This window comes from Coffea eugenioides, chromosome 10 (assembly GCF_003713205.1).
Source record: "Coffea eugenioides isolate CCC68of chromosome 10, Ceug_1.0, whole genome shotgun sequence".
Lineage (NCBI taxonomy): Eukaryota > Viridiplantae > Streptophyta > Magnoliopsida > Gentianales > Rubiaceae > Coffea > Coffea eugenioides.
This window is the reverse complement of record NC_040044.1, coordinates 30,863,942-30,872,726: the sequence shown is the minus strand read 5'-3', so window position 1 is coordinate 30,872,726 and position 8,785 is coordinate 30,863,942. Positions and strand designations below refer to the sequence as shown.

The 8,785-nt window shown below is 35.5% G+C and overlaps 1 long non-coding RNA gene across 1 annotated transcript; it reads left to right on the top strand.

The window, feature by feature from the left end:
• The first annotated feature begins 2,453 nt into the window (after nucleotides 1-2,453).
• LOC113750060 lies at nucleotides 2,454-6,344 on the top strand. Its single transcript, XR_003464622.1, has 3 exons — nucleotides 2,454-2,680; nucleotides 3,840-3,999; nucleotides 6,090-6,344. It is a non-coding gene; the product is annotated as an uncharacterized LOC113750060 (long non-coding RNA).
• Nucleotides 6,345-8,785: the final 2,441 nt, after the last annotated feature.

The following is an 8,785-nucleotide window of genomic DNA, read 5'->3' as shown; positions in this document are numbered from 1 at the left end:
TCTGGAATGATGTTTAGGATAGTAGGTCCATTCATATAGTCAATGAAGAGTTGGAGATTGAGAAAAAACTGGTTTTTTTCTTGATCTGTGTAGAAGTGGATGTGTTCAACAACATGATAGAAATTGCAATTATCCTGAATGTTGATATGAAGCCACTCCTCTATTGGGAAAAAATAGATGTTGATAGGAAGATCTTTACCCTTCCTACAATTGTGAAATTAAGAATTGTCTGATTATTCACATCAAGATCTCCATCAGATGCAATGACTAATTTGTGCAATTATCTAGTGAAACAGTTGAATTCAACTGAATAGTTACAATGATGGAAATGTAGTCACGTATCTTATACCAAAATTTTACATGACATCAAATTCTAATTTTAAATAGATTTAATTGTCTTTTTTGTGGAATCCAATAGAAATTTTGGACATTTAAAAGATATTTGTGAGTCTCATGAAATTGTGACTAGTCGCTTCACCAAAAAATAAAGTTCAGTTTTTGAGTATGATGATGAGATGTGATTTGAGGTTAATCCTCCCCTATGCCAAATTGGTTTTCTCCTTTGACACCTAGCGAAGCAGGAAGGCCAACTCTTGGATTGATATATCTGATCATTTTTTCAATTTTTTCTAGAAGAAATTTCTAGTAGAAGAAATTTCTTCTTATTTCAAGAGCAAATCAATTTTTTCTAGTATAAATAAAGAATTTATTATACAAATATATGTAAACATTCCTCTTCTATATGAAGGATCTTATAATATGTTGACATTATTTCATGAGATACATGTTTCCAACAAGTATATCTAACTTGATCAATAATAGGTAGTACCCTATCTTTCACTAGTGCATCTTTAAAGTCTTTTCAAGAAAAAAATTTTCTATTAACTGAAATCTTGCTTAATGTGATAACATTTCTAAATTTATCCGCAAAATATATATTTCACGTATTTTAATTGACAACATAGCAATAAATAGATTGAGTACTATTTGTATTCATTGTAGAATATCCCATCCTTCTCAAGTAACTTCATATACATTTGAAATAAGTTTTGATGATACCTATAGAAGACTTCTACATTAGATGCTAGATGTGAAATTTACTATCATTTTTTAATAAATCATTATAATAATTTCCATAACAATGTTCAATTAATGCCAATTTCATTTTACAGCTAAATCAATCAATTTTTTAATAAAGTAATACGATATATTAGAAGATTTAAGATTTTCTTATTCATGTTGTAATCAAATTAAAATTAAGTACACTATCTCTAAAATAAGTTCAGGATACATTAAGCATTTGATCACCAAAAGTAGCATATATAGAGAAATTAATCACACAATAATATAATTTTTTATTTTTCTAATGTTATGAGCAATATCATTTTGTTGCAACAACTTCTTTATGGACTTGAAGTTTTTTTACTATACATGCAACCCAAAGTTCAGTCTTATTTACTTCCTGACTTTTGTTACATTTTTTTTCGTATTTTCATTTTAATTTTTCTCTTTAAACCTTTGCATGTATTCTCTTTGGCTTTTGCAATATTGATGTACTTCCTATCTCATTTTGTAGCTTGTGTAGTGCTAATGTATCATTGATCTCCTCTTTCAGCTTTTACAGCACTTTTGATCTCCTCTTTTACATTTTGTAATTTTTCAGAATTTTACAGCATTGATATACTTGTTCTATCCTTAATTTTACCTTAATTTCTTCTCTTCTTACCTTAACCTTCATCTTTCCCTTCTTTAATTAGATAGACTGTGGTGCCTATTGAACTGCTTAGTGCATGATGAAAAATAGCAAAAAGCTCTACAAGGTGTCATCACCTTTCCATTTTTCTGGACTTTTGGTTTTCTTGATTTTTAATAATTTATCCACTACTTTCTCTATATTTTAAACTCTAGTTTAGGATCTTCAATATTAGGTAGATCATTTAGCTTTTCTAACATCTCACCCATCGTTAGACGATAGTCAAATTACCGAAACATGCATTTGCATGCTAATAATATAACTTAATTAACTTGATTAGGAATGCAATCCATATTTGTCAGATGAAGATCAATAACATTCTTCTTTACATTGTATAGTTTATAAATATATCCACTAATATGATCTTTAGATGTGTTCCTAATGGTGTCGAATGGACAATCACTATAGATAGGGGTGGGCAAAAATACCCGCTGACCCGAAAACCCGAGAGATCCGACCCGATCCGCACCGAAAAATAGGATATCCGATCCGATTTCTCTTAGCGGATCAGATAGGGTCGGGTATCCGGAACATTCGGATACGGGTACGGATCGTAAAAGCCAAAACCCGCGGGTACCCGACCCGGGGGTATAATATATAAATATTAAAAAATATAGGGGCAATTTTATAATTTTTTAAGTTATTAACCCTAGGTTCCTAACCTTCAGATTTCATCCTCTGCTTCAGCCGTCGACACTCTTCACTCTTCACTCTTCACTCTTCAATGGCCGATGCTCTTGTCTCTCAAACCTAGGGCCGAAAACTACCGTTAAAACTCCTCAAACTGCCTGACTGAATCGAATCCCTTTCTCTTCAGCCCTGTTTCTCCGTTGTCGTCCTTTTCTACCTTCGACTTCGAGTAAAGGGACGCTGCCAAAAGGTCGCCTGACGCCGCCGACGCCGGAGCCGGGTGGTTTAGCTATCAAGGTTTTTCAATAACTATTTTCTTTTAAGTTCAATTCTTTCTGCAAAACTATTCTGCATCTATGTGTATTGTGTACGTCTATGCATTTGTCGAATTGGCTACATGAATTCTGATCTTTCGTCCAAATCGAAACTGGGTTGTACAATTAAGATTAGGAATTGCTGGACCCATACAGAAAAAAGAAAAAAAAAACCAAAAAGGGGGTCGGCAATCGGCATAAATGGTACAGGTACGGAAACAAATTCTAGCCATAATTTTCCATGGAGATACTCTCATGGCTTTGACATTTGAGGTCTTAGACCAACTCTCATAGGCTAGTTGTTCATTTGCAGAGAGTTTTACTTTACATGGCTTTTTCTGTACTTTTGGTGGACTGTTGCACGCATATGCGTAAGGCTTAGGTTATGTTCTGAAATTCAAGAACGGTGGGAGAAATTGTGCTTAAGGTTCTAAAAAATAAGAACATACTGCACTTTGTCCTGAGTTTCTAATTAAGAAAAAATATTCAATTAAATGCTTCACAAGTGTGTCCATGTACCGTAATCAGCTCTAATGTCTACAAGACGAGTTCAAACCAAAAATTCAGATTAAACCAAAAACTTTAAGTTGTAAATTACACAGTTATCCAACTAAGGTTTAAAGAGATATGATGTACCATAAAATTTACTGATTCTAATTCTCAAGAATATTATTGATTCTTGCATATAGATACTAAGACATGAACAAACACTGGAAACTCTACATCGTTCATTATTTTCCTCCAGTGCAATGTAGCTGCATAATTACTTTAGCTTTTTTGTCTAACATAATTCAATTCAATGTGCAAATTCTAAGATAATACCTCTATACCTGCTGAAGTTGTAATAGTGTAAAACTCTTTTTTTTTTTTTGAGATTATTGGTTTGCCTTTTCTTTTCATACATTGGACATTTTTCCCCCTTTGGGTTTAGCTACACTTTGCACTCAATATTTAAATTAGCAGGCCAAGCAACTGAGGATTGTGAGCAATTTTTTGTTATTGTTCTTAAGATTATTCCAACTGCCCTTTTCTTTCTAAAATGAATCTGCACATGGTTTTATAGGAGTTTCTGAGCTATGTATTAGCTGCGCATATGGTAGAGAAGTGGGATTTTCATTTGATTTGTTTTTTGAATTTTTCAGATGTCAAGTACAGGGGATAATACAGCTACTACAGCTGCAAGCCCAAATGTTGATCATTCATCATCAATGGATCCAAAAATTGTTGCTGGAGCTTCTGAAACTGAGACAAATCAAGTACCACCTCCTCCAACATTCGAGACAAAAGTGTCTACCAAGAGCAGTAGGTCTTGGGTTTGGGAGCATTATGCAGTTGTTACAGGTACGGAAACAAAAGACAAGAAAGCTGCTTGTAACTATTGTCACCAATTGATTGCCTGTGCAAGCAAAAATGGTACTACTTCTTTGAGTAATCACCTTCATAGGTGTAAAAAATATCCGTATAATAATACGGATAAGAGGCAAAAGACGCTGGAGTTTAAAGCAAAAGAGGGAGGGGGAAAAACATTAACAACCCATATGTTTGATCAAGAATCATGTAGGAGAATGTTGGCTAGGATGGTGATTATAGATGAACTACCTTTTAAATTTGTGGAAAGGGAGGGATTTCTGGATTTTTGTCAGTTTATGCAGCCACGGTTTGAAATGCCATCACGTAGAACTTTAACTAGAGACTGCCATAAGCTTTTTTCAGATGAGAAGAAAAGTTTGAAGGCATACTTTGAAACTTTATCCTCACGAATTTGTCTCACCACTGATGCTTGGACATCCATTCAAAATCTGAATTATTTGTGTTTGACAGCTCACTTTATTGATGATAAATGGAAATTGCACAAAAAGATTTTAAATTTCTGTCCTATTACAAGTCATGCGGGTGAAGTTATTGGTCGGACAGTAGAAAAATGCTTGCTTGATTGGAAAATTAGTAAAGTTTTGACTGTTACGGTAGACAATGCTAGCTCAAATGACACTTGTTTGCAATATTTGAGAAGAAGGCTTATTAATTGGAAAGGTACTGTCTTAAATGGAGAATACTTGCATATGAGATGTGCTGCCCATGTTTTGAATTTGACGGTTAGGGAGGGATTGAAAGACTTGGAAGACTCTATTGTTAGAATTCGATCAGCTGTGAGATATGTTAGGTCTTCACCTGCTAGAGCTCAAAGATTCAAATCTTGCATAGAAAAAGAAAGAATCGAAAGTAAAAGTCTTGTATGCCTTGATGTTGAAACTAGGTGGAACTCCACATTTTTAATGTTAGAGACTGCTCTAAAATTTCAAAAGGCATTTGAGTTGCTAGAAACTGTGGATAGCAAATATGTCGAAGAGTTAACTCCACAAAGTGAGAATGATACTCGTAGGAGTTCTAAGGTGAGGGGTGTGCCAACTGAAATGGATTGGGAGTATGCCAAAGATTTGTTGCCTTTTCTTCAAATTTTTTATGATTCTACTGTGAAAATGTCAGGCTCACGTTATGTGACAGGAAATGTATATATGAATGAAATTTTTGGCATTGGTGGTCTTCTTAATTCATTTCAAGAAAGTGATGACTTTGGTTTGTCAACTATGGCTGGGAATATGAAGAAAAAATATGATAAATATTGGGGTAATGTGGAAAGGATTAACATATTGATTCTGATTGCTGTTGTTCTTGATCCCCGGCATAAACTAAGTTATGTTCAATGGGCAATTGATGAGGCATATGATCCTAAGAATGCTGAAATGTTAAAAGTTAAGGTGGAAAAAGTGTTACATTCCCTATTTGACTTTTATTTTGCTGAAAAATCACCTCATAAGGAAGTAATAAGTCAAAATCAGTTGAGGGAAATGGATAAAATGGATGTTGATGCAATTACAGTTAAAGGGGCATCAGATTACATGCATGCAAAGTATTCTCAAAAGGCTGATACATTGGATAGCACTCACAATAAAACGGAATTGGACATCTATTTGATGGAAATGAAGGAAGATTTTCACAGTCCAAACTTTCACATATTGGATTGGTGGAGAGATAATGCTCATAGGTTCCAAATTCTTGCTGCGATTGCTAGAGATGTATTAGCTATTCCGGTGTCTACTGTTGCCTCCGAGTCTGCTTTTAGTACGGGAGGGCGTGTGTTGGATTCTTTTCGAAGCTCTTTAACTCCAAGAATGGTGGAGGCTATAATTTGTGGACAAGATTGGCTTCGCAAGGGTATTCAACCAATTGATTTGGAAGAAAGTATAACTGAACTTGAAGAAATGGAATCGGGTAATACTTTTCATATCTTGTCAATTGTTATCATTGCATTGCAAATTTTCTTATTCATTTGAGTTTCAACTTGTGCTAATATATTTCTTGGTTGCTTTTATTTTTGGAAATTTTTTTTTCAGGTTTGACAATGGAGCATTCTATTATTACTATTGAAGATTGATGATTCTTGAAGATTGTGCTCCTTCATGTGTTGTAGAAGGTTGAGATTGTTGAAACATTTGAGATTGTTGAAACTGTCATGGCATGGCTAGGGGAGGAAAATGAAGACAGCTTCTTGATTTATGCCTAGTCAATGCATTATGCCATGTTTGCTGGATTTGAGAATGTCTATATAGTGTACATTTTTCTCATTTATATGCCCTTTTTGGAAGTTATGTATCAGAGTAGATATTTCTAACTTTATGATTTAGTATGGAACTACTGCTACTGATCATTTTTTAGATTTGAATATGCTTTGTCTTTGTCTAGTTTGAATTTGAATGATGTTGTTGCCTTTTTTTTTTGTTGAATGATGCTATCGTCCAGCAGGTTCATCTTATGTCTTATGAGTTTTAGAGAAAAATTGCATTCTTTAAATAGGGGCGGGTACCCTATGACCCGCCCCTATTTTTCGGGTATCCGAGGATCGGGTACCCGAGGAAGTTCGGAGCGGATTAGGGTCAAAAAAATAGTGACCCGATATGTTAGGGTCGGGTCAGCCAATTAGCGTTCGGGGCGGGTACCCGACCCGTGCCCACCCCTAACTATAGACATCATATCTTTAATTTTCATCATCAAATAAATTATTAAATTCCCAAAACTATAAATATTGGTGAAATTGGAAGTTTTGTCTTGCCATGCTATAGGGTCAACATGTTCCAATGGTACCATCTCTAATATTTCTATTAATATTAGTAATAGTGTAGTAGTCCTTTAATAGCGGATTCCATTCCTTGTCAAATAGCAAATTAGATGCTTTCAAATTCCAATAAATCAAATCTTCAGAATGCAATTGTTCATAGTCATTGCAAACTTTCTCAAACTTTTTAGGATTTCTTGCCAACAAAAACCTATTATGCTGCTGTTAAGGTCACAGTTATTTTTTATTGATTCTACCAAATATTTTAAGTATGCTCAAGGTTTAGATTCTAATTTGAATTATGTTTTTTAAGGGCTAATCATGTATTGCCCTTAAATTCTTTCTTTTGGAAATGCGTATATATAAACTTTTCTACCATACGTTTTCGTTCTGTGTTAGAAATGAAAAGACTTGAGTTGGGTTCGAAATGATGATAAAAAATGGTGAAATTTTCAGAAGCAAAAATAAAGTTAACAAGTGTAGAAAATAAATAAGATGTCCCCCAAATCAATAGTTTCATTTTTTTTACCGTTTAGAATTCCTCCAAACAACTAAAAATAAATTGTGAAGAGGATGTTCCAAGGATCAATAGTTTCATTTTGATTATTTATAATTCAGCTAGACAATTCAAAAATATTATCAGTTGAGTTTAATATTTGAATTCATCCATTCTCATGTATTTCAGCTCTCTATTATAAAATCTAGTCTCTTGAACGAGTAGATAAATGTACAATTCTAATATCCATATTTGGAGTGTATTGATTTGTTTCATTTGGAATATATTGTAATTTGAGAGATTTCTCAAGAGAAAATAAGATCCAAAACTCATAATCTAGGTAGAGTTTAAAAAGTTTGAATTACCTCAAAGTTCTAAAGGGTAATTTGCTCACCCCATGAGAAAAGATATTTGATAAAAGATTATTTTTATACTTGAGGTAATTCAAACTTGAGCCAAAAGCACTCCTAAAACACCATGCTAAATATTTTTTATATAGCATTCATTTAGAGTAAAAAGTTATATGGAAATGCACCAAAAAATTACCTGACTAAGTAGAAGTTTGATAAACTGCATTTATGGTATAAAAATTATATTGAGTAAGGATTAACTTGTTGTCTAAAGTAGAATACTTAAACTATGTAAGTGGACTACTTAAAATAGATTGCTTGTTCGAAGGTGGACTACGTGCGGCTAGACTACGTGCGGCAACCCTAAACCCTTGCGGCTAGGTTTTTGGTCACCCTGATGGCGGCCGCGGCGGCGAAGCCGCCGGATGGTGGCGGCCAGATGCGTGTGGCCCCTTCGTTTGCGGCAGTGGTTGGACGTTCCAATGATGAGAATGGGTTAACGCTAGGTGTTGTCTCAACTTTCAGAGGGTCTGGTTCATAGGTAAGTCACCAATGTCGCTGTCGAAGTGGAGCATCGACTTCAGGTCTGGTCAAGAGCTTTCAATTGCTCCAGTTTGGGTAAGTTTCCCAGGGCTGCCTATTCCCTTTTTCCAAAGGGATCAGTTGCTGCAGTTAGCCTCAACGTTGGGGCATCCCCTCAAGCTGGATGCGGCAACTGGTGATCTTCGTCGACCCTCGGTTGCGCGTGTGCTGGTAGAGGTAGATATTTCTATGCCCCTTGCCAAACGCGTTTGGATAGGGGATGACGACTATGGATTTTGGCAGCCGGTGGACTTTGAAAACATCCCTCCTTATTGTTCTTTCTGTTCCAAATTCGGTCATCAGCAGGAGAATTGCTATCGAAGGGATCCTTCCCTGCGGCCTGTGAAGGTGGGGCGGAATTCCTTGAAACTTCAAGAGACTACTGCGCCTGTCACGAGGTGGGACAAGGGTAAAGCTAAGCAGGGGGAGTTGCGGTCTACACCTGGAATGATTGCAGCGACGTCAAGTGTCGCTGGGGCAGAGACTGCTGTGCCGGCACCAGTTCAGCAGCAGTTGCTGCTCCAGGGACATGGGGTGGCAACTGCCTGT